Source organism: Sciurus carolinensis, unplaced genomic scaffold (assembly GCF_902686445.1).
Source record: "Sciurus carolinensis unplaced genomic scaffold, mSciCar1.2, whole genome shotgun sequence".
In the NCBI taxonomy this organism is placed as follows: Eukaryota; Metazoa; Chordata; class Mammalia; order Rodentia; family Sciuridae; genus Sciurus; species Sciurus carolinensis.
Window position 1 is genome coordinate 620,130 of NW_025920116.1, and position 22,464 is coordinate 642,593.

Here is a 22,464-nt window from a genome sequence, read left to right on the forward strand (position 1 = left end):
TTGAAAATGATTCTTCCCTACATCTCCCAAGCCCAGACCTTAATTAAAGCCTTGTAGGATTAAGCTGGAAACCAGTTGTGACAGATTTCTTACCCAAAGAAAATGATATAATAAATAAGTGATGTGTTAAGCTGCTAAACTTGTGGCCAATCATTGCCATAATGACAAAAAAATAGCTAAATCCAATTAAGTAACATCATAGTCTTTACTCACAATTATATATTTCTATCCCAATGTAGATGAAGTCTCAATTCTGTAATTCTAGATTTAAATCCCCAATTTGACTAACCTTTATTGTGTGTCATCCACAAAACATTTAAATTGATGCATTGTCTTTATCTTCCTAATGTGAGAAAAATTCCTCCAATGGTGTGTGAAACAATGTTACTATCATTGATATTATTGGAATAGGAAGGTTCTAAAAATTTAAAGCATTATCAAGTGGAAAATTATAAATACTAATTAAATGTACTCTCAACGTAAACTGAAGTGTTTAATTATGGGTTTATCAAGTGCATCTGACATAATTTTAAGTTTTAGAAGATGCTAGGATAATCCAATTTAAATAGAAATAAAAAAGTAACTTGTAAAAAAGGCAGAACTTGGTAATGAGAGTAAACATTCATCATTGAAGTGAAACTTTCATGTTAAGATTTCAAATACCTAAAAACACTTGACAACAAAGAGGAAAACATTTTGCACGAACACATTGGCACAGAAGGATAGGAGCTTGGCAAAGATATAAAATACTTATATTCTAAATATACTGATATTGTTCTGCAGTTCCTAAATTCATTCTGTGAATTTTCTATCTACTTTTAGTTTTGGTTAATCTTCTGATTCCTGATTCTAAATCCAGGTGGCTCCTATACCTGGCAATTTCTACAAAACATATCTCATTAATGTCCTAATGCCCAGTAGGGGAGAAAAATGCCTGTGTTACTTATTAGCCATCTCAAAAAGGAAGAACAAATGATATCAGACTATCCACTTGGAATTAATCAACTGTCTACTCTGCCATCCCGTATTTAAAAATAGTTCACTTTCAGCTGATAGGCAAATAATTAACATGATTTAGTCTATAAATGTCATCATTCCATATTTTCTCATATTCTTACATTTTGTTCTAATATAGCAACTTGCTTCAGCTACATCTTTTCACTGGGTGAAAATCTGTGGCCAGTTGGTGTTTTTCCAGCATACCTAACTCTTTAGCCTTGAATGAGCATTAGTCATTGCAATGAGAAAGCCTACTGACAACATTAAATGCAACTGCAAATTAATCATAAGTTCTTTGAGTAGCCACAAAAACGCATAAGGTGGTTCCTTCATTTCTTGAAGCAAGGTAGACACCTGATTAAAATACACATTTCTAATGAGCTTCAGGTGCCCTGCCAGTTGAAGCACAGGACAGTATATAAGATAGTATATCCCATTTGGATATGATGTGAATTTTTTTGAGTGAAGGGCAATAAGGGCATAATGAGAGCTGACAATGGCAAGGTTCAAAATTTAAGTAACTGATTTCTTAAGTCTGTATAAATAAGAACATGCTGCCAATTAACTAAATCATAACACTAAAAAATTCAATTTGTCTATTCTTGGCCCTTATCAAGGAACTGAAGGACATCAAAGCAATATAATAATGGTTAAGAACATGAGCTGGTGGGCCAATTACATCTAATTTGAATCTGTATTTCATCGCTCTTATGAGCTGTAGGATAATAGTCATATTACTTGATTCCTCTGAACCTCGGTTTTCTAGTGTTATTAAGTTAGAAAAAACATTTCTTTTTGGGAATATTGAGAGGACTAATCACAATGTGATATATAATGTACAAAGTACCATATTTAGTATGAAGGGTCAGGGAGATGAGTTTGTCAACACTATCATCATTCTTACTACATCATGCTATTGTGATAGAGAATGGTGTTAGGACCTCAGTTACCTCTGACATGACATGCAGCAAGCCATTTAGCCTCTGGAATATATTTTTTCATTTCTAAAAAATAAACCTGAAATTTTCCTTTGCAATTTAAGGGACATAATATCACAGATGTTGAATGACTATTGTTTTCCTTCTCTTTCTCCAAGTGGCTTCTTTCATCAGGCCCAGCTCTGAGGCTCGCATGGAGGTTGCTAATGCAATTTACTCCCAGGAAATGCATTTTTCATTTTCACTATAGAAATCTCAGATGCAATTATTCACCAAGCAGTGGTGAGGCCAGAAACCTTTGGTCTGATGGGAGATTTCCTCGGATAAATTTTTGGGGGATTGTCCTCTCAGGAACTCCTCCCTGTTGTTTTCAGAGATTCACCTCCAGGTAATTTACACCCTTTTCCCCAAGTATTCTTGTCATTGATAACAATATTCTTCAACTGACCCAGCATCTCCTATTTTGCTAATCAAATTCAAATGCATGCAAATGAGACACTTGAATCTGAGCATTATAATTGCTTGACCCCTTCAATTTCAGTGACCTTCAGCCTCCATTCCACTTATATACACACTAAACTCATTTGGTTTAACACTGATGACACTCCCTTCCCAAACCTTTCTCCCCACCACATTTTCTGGTCCACTAATGTGGCACTGTGGTTGCCTAAGCCTTGAAGTCATCCTCAATTCCTTCATTGTGCCTCAAATCAATGACTGGACATGGTCAAGGCTTCATAAAAATTAACTCTTAAATCTTTCTTCTTTCACCTTTGCTACTGTCTTAGAGCCAACTTTATTATTTTTGTTTCTTTATTAACCTCAATGACATTCAAATTGGATTCACTGTCTCAATTTTCAGATGCCAAGACCACCCATCCTTACATAATCAGAAGGTTTAACTATGGAATTAAGAATCCTCAACAAATCCTCATTGACCTCAGTTAAAACTCCAGACATTACAGTATTGAAGAGCTTCATGCCACACCTCTAACCCTTCAACTTGTTCTCTATCTCTCATGAGTGTTCGTTTCTTTTCCCTAGCATTTGCTTATCCAAAATATCAGTGTACTTAAAGCATTAAGATAATATGTTTAATTTCTCACAGTATTAGTCCTTTAGGGCAAGAATTCTCTCTCTCTTTCCATCCCTCCCTCTTTCTCTCTCTCTCTTCTCCTCATCCCTCTCTCCTACCTCCTCTCTCTTTTTCTCCCTCCCTCTCCTTAGTACTCACAGTGCCTTGAAATATTCCTGGAACATAGTTTGCAGAGTAAATAAATGGGTTAGAATGCAAATGGATGAGAGTTAACAAGGTGGCCTGCTAGCTTCTGTGGTGCACAGTAATGACAGGATGAGAACCTTACTCTTTGGAAGTTTATTATTTTAGAGAACAGTAAGGAATGTGCATTAAAAATTATTTTAGAAAATAGTAATAAATTGCAAAGAGTAGGCATAAATAAATGGTCAAAAACATAAGAAGAAGAGAAAGATTGCTTATTGTCTTTTCCTGGAAGATAAAAAGATAAGAAGTTGGGCCCCATGGCACATGCCTGTAGTCCCTGAGGCTCCAGAGGCTGAGGCAGGAGGATAGCAAGTCTAAAGCCAGTCTTAGCAATGGTGAGGTGCTAAGTAACTCAGTGAAACCCTGTCTCTAAATAAAATACAAAATAGGGGTGGGCATGTGGCTCAGTGGTTGAGTGTCACTGAGTTCAATCCTGGGTAACCCCCAATAAAACAAAACAAAGAGATAACAGAGAAGATTTGATATGGAGATAATATTTGAGTTGAGCCTGCAAAAATAGATAGATTTAAATAGACTAAAACTGGAGTGGATTTTTCGCTGTCCCTCCCCTCACCCTGACTGGAAGGTGTCTGTTGGACAATAGTGGGCACTTTGATAGGTAATTGAATTACTGAACTTATAAACAAGAAAAGTGAAATGTAAGGCAGATTGATTTCAGATTGTGGATTCCATTAAATGTTATGCTAAAGAATGTGACTGCTTTTAGGTAAGTAGTTAAAATAGCTTCATGCCTCATTTTGACAAACCCAAATTGACATGGTAAAAATGAACAATTTCACACTAAGCAATAGCCTAGAATTCTATAATAAACATTTTGTCACTTGAAATTCATCTTACTGCTTGTATCTGACAAGCAGTAAGGGGTTATTTCAGGTATCTCTTTCCCCACCCATTTTGTGGAAACTTACTTCAGTTCACTGAGAAGGACACTAGAAGAAACTACCCCAGTAAGATTTCTTTAAAACACATTTTATTCCAAATACGGTAATATCAAAAGTAACATCTATGCTTTGTTTGGAACTTAAAAGGTCTAAATGCTTGTGTCAGAAGCAGAAAGATATTGTGTTCTTCCATCCTTATCTCACCATTCTCTTTCCCCTTACTAGATGAATTTGACTAGCCTCTTAAAGAATACTGTTGTCTCCCAGAACTAAATATAATTCTTCTTCAGTATGTCAGCTACATGTCTTAGATGAACCTGTAGTGATTAAAATTTAATGTGTATTCTATCATTTTATTTGTCTTCTTTCTCTTTAATAAGTTGGCTCCATTTTGACATTGAGTGGGTGAATAAGAAGCAGTGTTAACATTTTCTAGTTCATCAAGAATTCTAGGTGCAGACTGATTTCCAGCTTGCAAGTCTAAGAGGAAATATAAAAAGGGACTAACTGCTGGAAAGGGTGGGGAGAAAGGCTTTGACACCCATGTTCTGCCAGATCCCAAAAATTGAAACAAATTTCCAGGAAGTTTAAAGTACTTTAATAATGATAACTAATAATTAATTTTATACATGCAAGAAAATGATCAAGTTCTATCAATTGATCATCTTTTTTAACACTCTCATTAATTCTGAGATGAGTAGCATTTTATATAAGAGCAACCAAGACAATGATTGTTGAGTGACTATTCCCAAGGGTGACTATGCCTATTCGTGTTTAGAGTACAGTCTTCCCAAGACCGTATAGACACTAGTAAGATTTTGGATGGCACTTGTTTCTGAACTCACTTGCCTTTCTGTCCTCAACATTGATACAAGCTACAGAAGGCTACAAGTATGTTATCAGAAAAGTCTGATTTTCCACAGATTATCATGCTGCCTACAAAGCAAAGCTACCAAAACAAAAAGTATGCAAACTGAAGCTCTATTATGTGGAATAAACTCCAAATTCTATCACCTTGAAAATAAAATTAGTGCTACTTTATTCATCTTTTGAACTACATATAAACAAAGCCATATATGATATTGCTATTAACATATGAGCAGTGGGAAAAAATGAGCAATAGGCTTAGTAAGAGGATTGGCAACAGAGAAAAAGAGGCACCATCAAACTCTGATACAACTACAGCATTCTGAAAGGAACTGAGAATCTGGAACTTCCAGTATCCTCTGAAGCGGAAACTGGCATCTCTTCTTGTCAGCACTCACTATTTTCAGCTGTTTTCCCTACAGAGCACTTTAGACAGATACATGAGTTTCAGCACAGGAGGGAGCTAAACCAAGTTTTTCAGGTTATATCATATTGCCAGGCATAGTGGTGCATCCCCAGCAGCTCAGGACTCTGAGGTAGGAGGATCGCAAGTTCAAAGCCAGCCTCAGCAACTTAGTGAGGCACTAAAGCAACTTAGTGAGACCCTTTTTCTATATTAAAAAAAAGAGGGGCAGGAACTAGAGATGTGACTCAATGGTTAAGTGCCTGGGTTTAATCCCCAGTAAAAAAAATAAATAAAAAGATTATACTATATAATGGGTTTCTGGATTATGAACCACTTGCTACTCAAGATTTGGGTGTTAAGATGCAGTAAAAGATAGTGCTAAAAGGAATGATTAAATAGGGTAAGTTTAATGTTTGTTTTTGTTCTGGGATCCAAAGAAGTTATCTCATGCAATTAAATCAGGTGTGTGAATGATAGTTGAAAGATATAAATATGAATTGATAGACAATAAAAGTATCTTGATATTTATCAGTTATTTATATGGAAATAAACACCACAAATCCAGATATGAAGTTGAAAGTCCTGTAAATTAGGCTGTAATTCACTAATACCAAGAGTTTTCTGTTACAGAAAAACATTTTAATAATCGTCTGTAGTATCCTTGCAATTTTAAATACAGTGATGCTAAAAATTACTATTATACTATGAAAAATATATCCGTATAATTCATAAACAGTTCAAAAAATACCCATTTAAGAACTAAGCAAGCTCTCAAGTCACTTTTATTTCCATTTTAAGATCATTGTTCTTTCTTAAATATACCATCATTCACCTAGATTAGATCTGTGATGGACCTGCAGCACCACCAAGCTGAAAATCACTAAGTGTTACAAGAGTTCCTGTGAAGTTCATCAATAAATGAAATATTTGCATATTTAATTACCTGTGTGATGGATTTAATTAAACCCTGCTGAACAACTGAAGTATTCTATTTTTTGCCTTTTTTCAATAACACTTATGGAAATCACTGAAATATATCATTCCCAGAAATGTCCTATAAAAGACTTTGTATATATTCAAGTTAAAGTGGTTTTAACGATGTGATTTATTGACTACATTCCATAAACATTCTAAAACTGCTTTCAAAATCACCAGTATTAAAGTTAAGCAATTTTATAGGCCTCCATAATACAGTCCTGTCCCAGGTACATTTAATTTTGTAAAGAAAGATGTTTTACTAAATTAAATTAATTTATGAAAAATGAGCAAAGCAAGAATATAACTTAATTACATTTCTCAATTTTTAACCCATGCATTGGGTTTTTTTTCCTTCTAATACAGTCATCACTAGAATAAATGAGAATCACAAAATAGTCAATTTTATATTGTATTATTTAAAAATCACTAAATGTGCAGTCCTGAGGAAGTCATAAGGTTCTGATGGGAATCTGGAAGCAGCTTCAGTATTCTAAATTATTGGCAGGCAATGATACAGCACCTCGTGTATGGTTTGAAACATTCATCTTTCCAGTGAAAAGAAAAGCAATGAGTAATAAAGACTGTTGGGAGATCTGGGAATGACAAAGCCTATAGTCTGTCCTTGATGACATGATTTGAAACTCTGTGCCTCAATGACTATTTCAGAAAGCAGGAGCTTGGTCTTTCCAAAACCAACACCACAGATGGCTTCATTTCTCACTGTTTCAGCTGCTGCTCCCAGCCAGCCATGTAATCATGAGGGCAAACAGCCCATACAGTGTACTGTGTTGCTAACTCTGCTGTTTGATGGGTTGAGGTAAGCTACGATATCAACCTAGGATATATCAACTTACAATGGGTTTAATGAGGCTTAACTCACTGTAAGTTGAAGAGCATTGATATAGAAAAAGTATGTAGTGTATACACGTTTCAGAACTGTCCATGGTTTTATGCATCCACTGGGGAGATCTTGAAACATTCCTCCTGTGGAAAAGGGGAAACTACTGTATTCCATAAAATCTTAGGCAAAACATTTGTAATTGATTCTTTTTAAAAATATTTTCATTTGCTAGAACCAAAAATATCTTGGCAGACAATTTATATTGATGTTTCTTTGTATGACTTTAGGATTAAATCCTTGGTGTCCCTGCTTCTAAGGTTACACTATATAGAATTTACAAGAAAACCTTGTGCTTTCAATAACTTAACATGTGGAAATGGTTCAAGATATTTCTGGGGTACAGTTTAGGAAGCTAAACTCTTGAACACAGTGTCTTTCATCATTGAATCTTACTGCCTAGTGATTGTTATATAAGACAATAACCATTAAGTAGCTTTCATATGTCAAACACTTAATAAGCTTGCATGCATGGCTTGTTTTAATCATGGGACCTCCCTAATCCTACCAATATATCTCAAAGTACGCATTATCATCCTCACTGTACAGATGATGAAACCAAACTTCAGAGAGTACGTTGTCCAGATCACACAGATTCTAGTCCACACAGCACAGGTCAGTAGGACCTCATTCCCTGCTTTTTTCCAATGGAATTGTTATAATCAATGGCAATAATAAAATAATGATATAGCATACCACAAAATATTAGAAAAATTAATACCTTCTAAGTAACTGATTGGCCAAAGAAGAAACAACAGGGGCTATTAGCAAACATCTTGAAGTAAATGATGCTCAATATGCAGACCTAAGTCCAGACTGGTTCTGGAAAGCCCAAGTTTCCAGTTCTGTGCAGAGGCTAGTAATGAACCTCAGCAAACATTTACCTCTCATAAATTATCACTGGCTCTGTGACCCCTTGAGGAACAGGTGAGATAGATCATTCAATGTGGACATTTAAACCTTTTTTTCTTACACGCCAAGCTTAAACCTAGAATCACAATGAAAACAGCAATAGACAGCTATTTAAAATATTGAGAAAATTCAACATTTTCAATATTTCACAGACCATGTCTCTGTCAGCCTGAGTTACAAGCCAATATTGTAGTGCTCTAGTCTCCTCAGACACTTGGTAAATTCATCCTATCACACTAGAACATTTTGATCTGGGAAAAAAGTTCCAGGCCTTAAGATGCTTAAATTAACAAATACAAGATACTTTAACTTGTGGGGGTAAATCCACAAAAATCCTGATAAAACTGGAGTTAAAACATTTGGAATAAATTTTAATTACATGATTAAAAAATGTGTATATATTCGTGTGTATAAGCACACAAGCACATGTAAATCAAGACTTGACACATTATTTTATTTAGGGGTTCTTTTTGTCTCCCCTGCACATTTATTTCTTGTTCTTCCTGAAATTAGTATCTAACTACTTCAAATGTTCTTACATCAGAATCTGAGAGTCTACATTTCAGATATCTCACCCACAATCACACAGGGTTTTGAGAAAAAGAATTTTCACAATAAAGACAAAACACCTTTTGCATTTTCCAATAACAAGAGAAAAACAAAAGTAAAAAGTCAGTATAGGCACCTTCAACACATATTGACCTCCAGAAGGTCAAAAAGAAATACTGTGAAACCAGACGCACTCCACTCCCCAGACATGCCACAGTGCAGTGCACCCCAGCAACTCACCCTTGTTTTCTTCCAAAGTTCTTCTCTCTTGAATTCCAAGACTGCAATCAACCGGTGAGAATAAGCATTTGCTGAAGACAAAGATCAAGAGCAGAACACAAGCACCTCGATGCCTCACGGTTCGTATTCTTCCTCCAAAAGACCTTGGCAAATTGTGCCAAGGGGTCTTTATAGCCCTTGAGTTACTGTGATTGGTCCACAGTAATGCTAATTAGGGCTTGAAAATGTACCAATGCTATTGGTCCAGAATGTACAAACGCTATTGGTCAGTTCTTGAGTCCTGGCTTTCATTCAGCTCTGCCCCACTTCCATTTTCTCAATGCAGTTCGAGAAGTGGAAGTTGAGGTCCCAGATGAGCCCACAGTGCTGTGTAGGGCAGGCTACTGAGACGGGCCTCCCTTCTCTTTTTGGACCTGACGGCTGCAGGGTGACAGGTCAGCGAGCCTTCTCCCCCTTGGTGCTGGCTAGCTGTGGTTGTGTGGCAGTGTTCATGCTGCAGCAGGAACTCCAGTGCTCAGACCCACCCCGGCCCAACTCCACCACTCCCTGACTCCACTGCCGCTCTCCTACCCTTGCCATTGCATGGACACCTATGAAGACCAGCAGTGCAGACCCTCAGAGTCCACTGGTGAAAAAGCAGGGTGAAGTATTTGAGACTGAAGCCTCCAAATCAAATCTTCCCCCAGAATCTGTTCTGACCCTGGGAGAACCTTCATCTTCTGAGCTAGATTGCCTTTGGCTACTCAGTTATCACTTGAGGACCAGATGCTACCTTGGAATGACCCTGAGCTCCCTTTCAAACAGGTGTCTTCCCCAGAGTCTGCAAGACATCCCACAAAAACCCCTGTGGCCAGCGAGAGTACAGACAATTCCTCAATAGACGCTGAGAGTCCCTGATCTTCAGGTTCTAAGTGCTATAGATGGAAACCAAACAACAAGGTCCTAAGGAGATACCCCCTCACCATCCTGCAGGATGGCAACTCCCCTGGAACCCTGACACCACGATAGGGTAAGTAACCTTCTCCCCTAAGTGAAAATGTTAGGAAATTAAAGAAAGGAGCCATTCTTGGAACTGGATGGCTTCTGAAAACTGGAGGACGAGCATGGGAGCAAGACCAGGACCATGACAAGGAAAATCAGCACCTTACTTTGGTAGAGAGCTAGCCCCTATGTGATACCTACATTGGATTCACCCAGGGCCTGGTGATGTTCTGTTTTCTGTTACTCCTTCTTTTCCAGGGAGACTAAGGAAAGGATTGTTTTCTTTGATTCCTCCTAAACTACCAACTCTGGGACTTAGAACTTTATCAGGCTTTCTTTTTGTCTTGCATATTTCTTGTGTATTAAACTTTCTTGTGTATTAAACTTTGTGATTTTAAATGATGCTTTTAAAAGACAAAAAAAGTGCACTTAGTGAATTTTCCTATTTTGTTCATCTTTAAGAATTCCTTTATTATAGGCTCATCCCCTACCTTTTCCATTAACATGTCAATATTAGTAATTCACTCCTTCAGTTATACTGAGTCAGACCAATTGATACATATTTGAAAGTGAATTAAATATTATTGTTTTCAAATATAATGAGGAAAGTTATAAAAATATTTGAAGTGCTGTAATTGTTATAATGGATAACATTGCTAAATAATAAGTTGGCACAAATTGGACTTGAAAAACACACTCCTGTAAAAGTAGAGGATGATTTTATAGAAGTAGAGACATGCTGGATTTTGAAGGTTCAGAAGGTTATTTTAGAGAATCAAGAGAAGGTTGGCCATAATATACAAACACTAAGAAAATTGGTGAAATTGCATATATTTGCACAATTAATGAATTCATTAAGGCTTTAAAATTGGGCAGAAGTGCCAAATATAAAAATTTAAGTCTGGATACATTTGACCAGTGTTAGGAGGAGTTTTGAAATTGGCAGGTGGTGAAATTGTATTGTCTCCCAGGGACAGACCAAAATTATGCTGGGTGAAGGATTGTGAATGTTTTTACTCTTAAATACATAATGTATAGATATACAAAAAATAAACACAGAGAAAGATTATATATTAGTGATATTAAAACTTCATTGAGGACAATGTTTGAAATACAGTGTCTTTATGAAGAGCAATAGGATGGGAGGAATTTATAATAACAAAGTTGGGAAATCCTGGTCTGATAGTGGGTGCTGTGTTCCATTATTTCATGAAGATATTTCAATGTTATTCATAATTTTTGAAGTCTGAATGTCAGCTCTCATACCAAGCATCATTTAGTGACTACAAAATCACAAGGACAGGCCATCTCCCATTCTTGCACTCCTACTCCAGTCTCTTAGTACTGACATTTTTTAAATATTCAGCAACTCTGTCATCGTGGGTTTAATTCCTCTCTGCTGAGTTATTGTCCCTGTGGGACAATAAGCTTTGAGTTTTGAGCAAACTATGAACTTGGTGCCAAAATAATTAGTATTGCATATTAAAAGATCATTCATGGAATTATCATCAAATATTGCTTCACTCATGAATATTTTCTTTCTCCTGTGATATTCCATTTTGTATCTGTTCTTGTATGTAAGATGACTGACCAAATTGGTTGTGTTCTTTTAAGCATTTAAAGTGCTTATTTTTGAAATTTATGAATTCTTAATTTGTAGATGAATCTTACATAAAAAGTATTTTAATTATATGCTTTATTTGTATCACATAAAATATTCTGCATTAATAACCCAAGAAGAATCTTGTAATAATACTACTTCTTTTTCTCCTGTACTAACAAATAAATAATAAGTTCTGAATATTCTTAAATAACATTTCTTTTAATATATTGTGTGAAATAAGCAGGTGGTCTCTGCTTAATGTATGCAAAAGACAAACATGAGATTTATAATCTAATTCCTCCATGCAGAAAGGCAGTTATGATGGCTGAGCCTAAGGCAGCCTAAATTATAACTGAGGATGTTGGAAATGGGTTTGCAGGTTTAATTCCTAAAATCTAGAAAAATAAGAGTTTAAAGCTAAGGTATCTTAAAATAACATTCTGACTTTAAATTGTACTTTTGCAAATTATTTTATAAACAAGAGAATTTGAAAATTAAAAAGTAATTTATAAGTTGACACTCTTATCAAAATATCCCAGTGGACTGTAGTGCAATATAAACCCTTGCATGAAAAGTTCGCTCTTTTTTAACTTTTAGTTTCTTTTGAACTTTAACTAGAGGTCTACAGTTCAAAAAATGATAGAAAAATTATTAATGTGTGTTCTTTTTAAAATTTTCCCCTTTAGGAGATATTTTGTTGAAAGTGTTATTCACCTGCACACATGAACACTTCGTCTGGTGCTTTTCCATCTCACTTCTTCCCCTTATGTTTGGAGGAACTGGTGTTATTTTTTGGTAGGCAGGGAAAAGAGAAAAGTGGCCTCCATCACACATTCCCATGCCTCCCCTTTGGTCAGGCTTGTGCTTAGCACAGTGAGAGCCAGTTTTACGTGCTCAGCACAGGAAGAGCCAGAGTGCCTCATCATTGCTCTCCCACTCCCCAAATACTCCTGTACCTCATCTTTCTGGACAATGTCTCTTCTTCATCTAAAGGGTCCATCAGGTCTTATATAACAATTCCATGTATGCAATTTTATGTAAGCTTCCTTTTATTAATAATAAGACATTTTCATGTTGCATGCATCATGACAAATTTCATAATATTGGGGATAAAACAACTGAAACATATCTATGATGCTAACATTTTTCTTAAGTGTAATACAATTAATTACTCAGTGTTGATATTGGAATTTATTAAGAAAATAAAAACAGGAAACAATATGCTAGCAGAACATTATCTTTTGTATATATGAATATGGATGGAATGAAGTGAACATTTCTTAAAAAGACAAAAAATTGATAGCAATCTTTGGGGAAAAACAAAGTAAGCACTTTTGCTATAACTGATAAAAAATTTACATCAGAATAATAAAATATCTGCATCTTTTATAATCTAGAGTATTTGAACACTGTGTAATATTGTTTTTTAATAATGAGTAAATATTCTGAATGCAGAGAGTTCATCTTGAGAGTAAATAGTAGCTAGAGCCAAGTAAATTAACTGAAGGAAAAGACAAAAAATATGAATAGACAACAGCATGTTTCCCCTTAAGGAGAGTAGCAAAAGAATATTCACAGAAAAGTAATCACAATGAAACTTGCTGATATACGCAGAAAAAAATTGAAAGGAATGTTAATGAGTTAAACAGAAAAGAGAAAAATGGCAATAAGAAAAATATGTTGTTAAAATTTAAAATTATAAACAAAATCAAATCCATATATAGCATCTGTGAATCATCTGCTTCTTGAATTCACTCACATGCACATCTCATTACTTCCACTAGATTGCAAATTACTTGAGAACAGAATCTGTGTTGCATTCATTTTTAAATTATAGACATCTCCTATTAGAATGAAGACTGTAGTTAGAATCACAGAAACGTATTTGTTGGACAATAGAAATTTCATTGCATAACCAGTGTCTGTCTGGACTTCCTCAGCCCACAAATGGCAGGGTCTAGAAATGTTTCCTGAATTGAGTCTCAGTTGTCACAAAGTCTTTCTATATACTTCAGAACACAGCTGAGGAAACTCTGGATAACTTCTGTTCCTCTATTTTCAAATCTCTTAATCTGAAAGCCCAATTATCTCATTCAAATAGGAATACACATTCAAAACTTTTGCAAAAGTTTTATCTCTTAGTCATCCTGTACAAGAGCCTCCCAGATATTAGTGATATTTAAGGAAGTAAATCTATTAACTTAATATGCATTTTAATGAGTTATGACATTCTTCCATTGGGAATATAAATGTTTTGCTAATTTAGGTTAATTTCTTAAAGTCTTGCCCTAATATTGTACCATAAGTTGTCATTACAGGAGATCAAGATGGCTTCTACATTTGACTAATGTTAAAACATGTTTCTTCCTGATTTTGACCCTCCATTTTCTTAGTTCTATTATACTAACCTCAATTATCTTATTACTCTTAAATTTAGAAAACATGTCTTTCTGAAGTTACTTTGGCAGGTTAGAACCTAGGAATGTCAACCTGAAGAGCTTGGAAGGGTCTCTTTGACATATAAACATTTAGGATATGGCACCCCAATGCTCTAATCTCTATGCTTGGGCAGGAGTTTAACTTCAGTTATTGCCAATTGACAAACACACATTGTCTAATCTCTGAGAAAATTATTAACAAAATTGGAATGTGCCCAACATTGTTTTCCAGGGCTCATCCTGGAGGCTCTTTCAACAGCATTACCTCAGTGCATCAAAACCCTCTCAGCTGTTGTTTCATCTGAGTTGAGATCAGATTCAGTTTTGACCTCTATCACCTACTGCAATAGTATTGAGTAAAGTCTTCCTTGCTTGCTCAACTTTGTGTAGTGCAAATTTTGCTTTTAATTTTCTGTGCAATTGCTACAAAATATATTGTCTTCAGATTTTTAATTATTCTTAATTTAGAATCCCCATTTTTAGTCTTTACATACAATAATCTGTTCATAAGATGATGATAATAAAATTTATTTTGTATTTTTCAGGAGCAAAACTTCATATTTTTGTTATTGCTATAGTTAAGTGGACTTCATTTCAAACAATTGCTACAAGTATAAATTGCTAATATCTTTTAGAAAGCAACTTATTAATAGGTATTAAGGTATTTGACATATGCATACATTTTGACCAAATAATTTAGTTTACACCAAGAGAATAATCAAAGATTTATACAATTATTTATTAAAGTTATCCTGAATACAAAATGATGAAATAACCATTTAAATTATGATGTTCCTAGAAGAAAAATATTATAAAACATCAAATAGCATTAGAGAAGAATAATAGTGCATATTACTGGTGCAGTCACCTGTTGACAATGTCAAAGAAATTATCTATGGGAAAAATGATTTCAAATCCTTAAGAAGAATGACGCCTGTATTTGAGAGGTCAGTGATCCAGACACACAAAAATTAATAGTTTTGTGCATTAGGTAGCTGTTTTCATAAGATGTCTGTCCCCATGACCCATTAAGTCTCAGGGAGAGTGTTTGGAAGTGTATTCCTCCTGCTGAACTAATATGGAGATATTGATGTACTTTCCTGTTTAGAAGTTGGTAGATTCAATCAAGTTCCCTTTGGAAAGATCAATCTCAAAAATCTGAAAACAAAAATAATTGAGCTAATGGAAAAGCTCCTCTTGTATTGGACCAGGGTAATTTTTTCAATTATTCTAGCAATGATGTAGAAGTACTACTATCTTAAATTTTTTATATTATTTATTCTAATAAGGTGTAAAGGACAGTAAAATGCATTCATATATTGATTGATCATACATAAATAGAGTTTAATCTCAAATTTTTCTGATTATACATATTGCAGGAACACATTGGTCATGTAGTGATACATGTACATTAAGAAATAATGTCTGTTTTAATCTACTATCATTCCTTACCCTGTACCAATTCTCCTCCCTTCACTCCCCTCTACCTAATATAAAGTAACTCTATTCTTCCCTATCCCCCACTCCCTTTGTTGTGAATTAGCATTGTCTTATCAGAGAAAACATTTGGGCTTTGGTTTATGGGTTTGACTTATTTCACTTAGCATGATATTCTATAAATCCATCCATTTAACAGTCAATGCTAGACTTTTGTTCTTTACAGCTGAGTAATATTCCATTATTTATATCACATTTTCTTTATTCATTCATCTGTTGAAGGGTATCTAGGTTGGGTACATGTTTTAGCTATTGTGAATTGAGATGCTATAAACATTGATCTAGCTGTGTCACTGTAGTATGTTGATTTTAAGTCATTTTGGGTATAAACAAAGGACTGGGATAACTGGGTCAAATGGTGGATCTACTGCAAGTTTTCTGAGGCACCTTCATACTGCTTTCCATAATGGTTGCACCAACTTGCATTCCCACCAGCAATGTATGAGTGAACCTTTTCCCCACATCCTTGCCAACATTTATTGTTGCTTGTATTCTTGATAATAGCATTCTGTCAGGAGTGAGATAAAATCTTAGAGTAGTTTTGATTTGCATTTATCTCAATGCTACAGAAGTTGAACTTTTTTCATATAATTTTTGATCAATTGTATATCTTCTTCTGTGAAGTGTCTGTTAAGTTTCTTAGTCCATTTATTGATTAGGTTATTTTTTTTGTGTTAAGCTTTTTGAATTCTTTATATATCCTAGAGATTAAAGTGTTATCTGAGGTACTTGTGGTAAAGATTTTATCGCACACTTTAGTCTCTCCCTTTACATTACTGATTGTTTGTGTCACTTAGAAGATTTTTACTTTAACATCCCATTTATTTAATTCTTGATTTAACTTCTTGGGCTTAAGGGGTCTTGTTGAGGAAGTCAGGTCCTAGGCCAACATGGTGAAAATTTGGGCCTACATTTTCTTCCACTAGACACAGGGTCTCTGTTCTAATGCTTGATCCACAGTGAGTTGAGGTTCATGCAGGGTGAGAGATAAGGGTTTAATTTCATTTTGTTAAATGCGGTTTTCCATTTTCCCCAGCAGCATTTGTTGAATAGGTTATCTTTTCTCCAGCGAATGGTTTTGGCAACTTTCTGTAGTATGAGATAATTGTACTTATGTTGGTTTGTCTCTTTGTCTTCTGTTCTGCACCACTGGTATATGTCTATTTGCTGCAAATACCATGCTCTTTTTATTACTATAGCTCTGTAGTATAGTTTGAAGTCTGGTATTGTTATGCTTCCTGCTTCACTCTTCTTGCTAATTATTGCTTTGACTATTCTGGTTCTATTTTTTTTTTTTGGCTTGGCTTGGGCCATAAAAATAAAGAGAAGGAAGAAAGCAAACTGACATGTCATACCCACTACTTGCTAGACCCTTTACCAACTGGTTCCCATAATTTTGTTTGTTTCTTGTGACAGCTCAGTGTTATTTTCCCCAGTTATCTAGATCAGCTCAGAGAGGTCAAGCAACTTGCCTAGGCTCACAGAGTAAGTGGCAGAGTCTGCACTGGGGCCCAGGTCAGTCTGACTCAAAGCTGTGCCTGTGCTTTATCACCTGGAAGAGAAAGTGAATCATTAGAAAGAAGAGGAGATGCCCAGTCTCATGGCTCAAGGATGGGGCTTTCTCTTTGTGTCTGGAAGGTTCTAGAATGCACCAGAGCACAGCTGTCAGCTGATAGAATGATATCACTGGAGAAGTCACTGTGACAGCTGGTGGTTCTCACTCCCTACGTACAAGGTAGGAATTCCTCCTTCTCCCAACCATACAGCAGCTCACTGTCCAGTGGAGAATATTCCCCGAGAAGACAATTCTAGTGTCCTCAACCACATTCAGACATCATCTGTTTGCCAAGTCTTTATGGAGAAGGGGAAGGAGCAGGAGGGGCCAAGGTTTAGAACTGGACCTGGGCAGCAGGGGTTGAAGACGCTGCTGCATGGGAAGGGTCGGTCCTTCTGGAGTCAGGGAAACCTGGGTGGTGGCAGGATCAAGGGTTCAGCACAAGGTCACAGGAGTGCTGAGCGGGGAGGCCCACATGGGAAGGGGAACAGCCCCCAGAATATGGAGGTTCAGGTGCGTGGACAGGCAGGATGGCAGCCAGTGTTGAGAGACACCACCTGGTTCCTGCACCGGATTGGCACGAGTGAGGCAGGGAAGCGAGGAGGATCCAGTGTCTGGCCAGGCAGGACTTCATTGCAGGAATGAGGGATGAGGGTGGAGTCTGGTCTCAGAATGAAGCCAGGGTCAAGTGGTCCCAAGAGCTTGTGTAGATGCCCACACCACAGAAGTCAAGGTCCACTCCAGTGACTAGGAAAGGCTTTGCCTTGGCTCCAGCTGGGGCAGAGGGGCCAGCAGAGATCTAGAGCTGGTAGGCCCTTCCTGGTAGGACAGCACACTGTAGCAAGCTGGTCATTTTAGGGACCTTAGGAGGTCTAGGTTCAGAAGAAGATCTAGGGAGCCCAGGAGCTTGTGACATGGGCTGGCTAATCCCCCTATTCACTGAAAAAGAAAGAAACTTCATCCATTCCTCTTTGCACCATCCGGGGTCATTCCTTGCCTGGGAGGGGTCTGAGAATCAGTGCTCATTTAGTGATGTCATCTGCAGGCCTCAGAGGTTTAGAGCAAGAAGAGACCCAGCCCCTCCTTCATTTTACTGATGGGAAAACTGAGGCCTGGAGGGGTTAAGACACTTCTCTGAGGTCCAGGAGCTCAAGAGAGTGAGAAAGAGTCCAGGCTGCTGCACCCCCTCCACCAGGGCTCCTTTCCTCTGCACCCCCACCCATGTGGGCTTGCCATGGTAAATAAGTCTCCTCCAGCATGGGAAGCAATTACCTAGCAACTCCCCATAACCAGGTCAGAGCCTGAGTAGCGAGACACCATGTGCAGCCTCTCTGGGGAATTCAGATGTGTAGAGATGGGTTTGCCATAAATGACCTCACACAGAGCCCTACCTGGGTGTACCTGGGAAGGTGGTGGTATTCTCATGCCAGGATCAGTGAGTTGCTGGGACTATGTAGCCCTCAGGGCTGGCTGGTACCTTCATCCCCATAGCAGACATATGGCTTCCCTGTGTACAGTGCTAGTTCCTTTGAACAGCACAGAACTTGTTCCATTGACTTGCTGGTGTGGATGTGGGAATCAATAGAGGAAGGTTGATGCAGGGGGCTGCTATGTCCAAGTGTGTCCACATAGGCATTTCCATTTGGGGGCAGGGAGCTTCCTCATACAGCCTTCTTATTTCTTAATTATCTCAAGAAATGTTTATGAAGCAACCAGTTCATAAAATAAGTGGCTCTTCTTCTAATATTCTCCCTACACTGGGTTCCGTCAGCCATTCCCGCCCCCTCCCCACCCAAGCCTGCTTCTCCAGTGGGCACAGCCCTGCCTGTCTCCTGGCTCCTGCTCTCCTGCAAGGTCCTGCCCCCTGGTCTGAGTCAATCATGTCATGCTCCTTCTCTAGGAGATGGCTTAGGAATGGCAGGTGATCCAACCTTGCAGTGGGGTCTGGGGAGTGAACACTGAAGGGCTTCTAGGACAGGTTTTGCTCACTAATTGAGGTTGGGAGTGAATGTGCCTCTTCATTAGACATGACCATGTCTGCATGTGACATTCAGCACTGCAGAAGCCACTGAAGTGGCACCACTGATGCTGGAGGATGGCATTGCTGAGCTACCGAGTCAAGCAAGCCGGGAGCTACCCCACGTCCGGACACCTCATTCTGGGAGATCACAAACCCCTCATTGTTGAAGTTGCTTTTGGTTCAGCCTCCATTTCTCACTGAGGCTCACTCACTTTCCACCAGTCTGAGTGGCTACACAGTAGATGTCTAGACAAGTCTTGGTATTAAAGGTAAAGGACACAAAGGAAACAAATGTCTCTCCTTCTGAATAAATCAAAGCTCTGACTCCTCCACGGGCAGCTGCACAGTCAGCTTCCAGCAAGTCTGATGAGGCTCCTCCCTGGAGAGCCCCAAGGCTTCCCTGCATCCCCGCGTCCAGGACATCGTGTCCAGGCTCCCATCTGCTCCCGAGAGCCAGTTGTGCAGTCTCTTCCCAGCTTTGAGTTCTGTGATGTCATGTCGATAGCTTTAAGATAGCCATGGTGGAAGTTGTTCTCTTCAAAGTAAACTTGTTTTTTTAAGAGAAGTTTTAGGTTCATAGCAACATGGAGCAGAAGGTTCAGATGTTTCCCGACCCCTCCACATGCAAAGCCTCCCCACTGTCAGCATCTCCAAACAGAGGGGTATATTTCTTACAACTGAAGAACCTGCAGCAACACATCATAATCACTGAAGCCCGGAGTTCACGACAGGTTCACTCTTGGTATTGCACATTGCACGCATTTTGAAAAATGCACAGTGACATGCAGCCACCATTAGATACCATACCCAGTAGCTTCACTGCTCTAAGAATGTGCTGTGATCTGCCTATTCTTTCCTCACTTCCCCGACCCTTGACAACCTCTGATCTTATTACCAGCCTATAGTTTTTCCTTTTCTAGAATGTCATGGAGTTGGAATCCTACACTGTGTAGCCTTTTCGGGTTGGATTCTTTCACTTCAGGATTTGCATCTAAGATTCCTCCATGTCTTTTCAAGACGTGATGGTTCATCTTTTTAGACAATCCTATTCCGTTATCTGGTTGCACCACAGTCTGTTTATCCAGCTACTTTCTGAAGGACATTTAGCTCACTTCTAAGCTTTGGCAATTCTGAATGAAGCTGCTGAAATGTTGGTGTGCAGGTGTTGTTTGTGTGGACTTGAGTGTTCAACTCCTTTGGGTAAACGAAAAAGAGCATGCTGCTGGATTGCATGGTAAGAATGTGTTTATTTTTTACAAGAAACTGCCAAACTGTCCTCCAGAGTGGCTGTACCATTTTGCATTCCCACCAGCAAAAAATCAACATTCTTGTTGCTCCACATCTTTACCAGAACTTGCTGCCATCTATGTTTTGGATTTGGGGAATTCTGAAAGGTGTGTAATGTTATCATGTTGTATTAATTTGCAACTTCTTGCAGACATATGATGTTGAGCATCTTTTCATGTTTCCATTTGCATATTTTCTTTGATGAGGTGTCTGTTTGGGTCTTTTGCCCATTTTTAAACCAGATTGTTCATTTTCTTATTTTTGAGTTTTAAGAGTTCTTCATATATTTTTTAAATTTTAATTTATTTTATTGTAAACAAATGGGATACATGTTGTTTCTGTTTGTACATGGAGTTACAGCATACCATTTGCATAATCATACATTTACATAGGGTAATGATGTTTGATTCATTCTGTTAATTTTTCCTTCCCCCCTTGTTTTTCCAAAAGAATTTCATGTTTGCTTTTCTAGTTCTATGAAGAATATCATTGGGATATTAATAGGAATTGTATTAAATTTGTATAACACTTTTGGTAGTGTGGCAATTTTGACAATATTTATTCTGCCTATCCAGGAGCATGGGAGGTATTTCCATCTTCTAAGGTCTTCCATTTCTTTCTTTAGTGTTCCATAGCTTTCATCGTAGAGGTCATTGACCTCTTTGTTAGATTGATCCCAAGTATTTTATTTTTCGATGTGATTGTGAATGGAGTAGTGTTCTTTATTGCTCTTTGTGTGACTTAATACTGATGTATAAGAATGTGCTTGATTTATGGGTATTGATTTTATATCCTGCCCTTTGCTGAATTCATTCATTAGTTCTAGAATATTTTTGGTGGAATATTATGGATCTTCCAAATATTCAGTTATATGAATGACAAATGGTGATAATTTGTTCTTATTTACCTAATTGTATAATTTTAATTTCTTCTAATTGCTCTGGCTAGAGTTTCAAGAACAATGTTGAATAAAAGTGGTAAAAGAGCACATCTTTCTCATAATTCAATTTTTAGAGGGAATGCTTTAAATTTTCTCAGTTTAGAATTATATTGACATTACATTTAGCATGTATAACTTTTATGATGTTGAGAAATGTTCCTTATATCCCTAGTTTTTCTGGTGTTTTGAACATGAATGGTGCTATATTTTGTCAAATGCTTTTTCTGCATCTACTGAGATGATCATATGATTCTTGTTTTTAAATCTGTTGATGTGGTGAATTGCATTTACTGATTTCCATATATTGAACCAACCTTGCATCCCTAGGATGAACCCCACTTGATCATGGTGCACTAAATATTTAATATGTTTTTGTATGTGAATTGCCAGAATTTTATTGAGAAATTTTGCATTCATGTTCATCAGAATTATTGGTTTGAAGTTTTCTTTCCTTGGTAAGTCTTTGTCTGGTTTTTGTATCAGGGTAATACTAGACTCATAGAATGGGTTCAGAAGCGTTTTCTCCTTTTATATTTGATGGAATAATTTGAGGAGTTTTGGTGTTAATTCTTTTTTGAAGGTCTTGTGTAATTTAGCTGAGAATCAGTCAGTCCTGCCCTTTTCTTAATTGGTAGGCTTTTAATGGTGTTTTCTATTTAATTGCTTGAAATTGTTCTATTTGAATCCTGAATGACTTCCTGATTTAGCTCAGGTAGGCCATGTATCTCTACAAATTTGTAAAAGTCTTCAATATTTTCTATTTTATTGGAGCATAAATTTTCATAACAGTTTCTTCTGATTTACCTCTAAGTATTTTTTCATTTCATCCTTGATTTCTTCTACTATCCCTTTGTCTTTCAATAGTGTATTATTTAGTATACATATTTTAGAGTAGCTTCTATTTTTTAATTTATCATTGATTTCTAATTACAGTCCTTTGTGATTTGATGGAAATCAGGGTATTACCTCCATTTTTTTGTATTTACTAAGGGTTGCTTTGTGGCATAAGATATGGTCTATTTTAGAGAAAGATCCATGTGCCACTGAGAAAATGCTTATTTGCTAGCCAATGGATGAAATATTGAATGTATGTCTGTGAAGTCTAAATTAGTGATTGTATTATTTATTTCTACAGTTTCTTTATTTAGATTTATTGATAAGATCTATCTAGT

The 22,464-nt window shown here is 37.0% G+C and overlaps 1 pseudogene; it reads left to right on the top strand.

Moving 5' to 3' along the window:
• The first annotated feature begins 9,536 nt into the window (after positions 1-9,536).
• Positions 9,537-10,135, top strand: LOC124973563 (cell division cycle-associated protein 3-like; annotated as a pseudogene).
• The last annotated feature ends 12,329 nt before the right edge of the window (positions 10,136-22,464 follow it).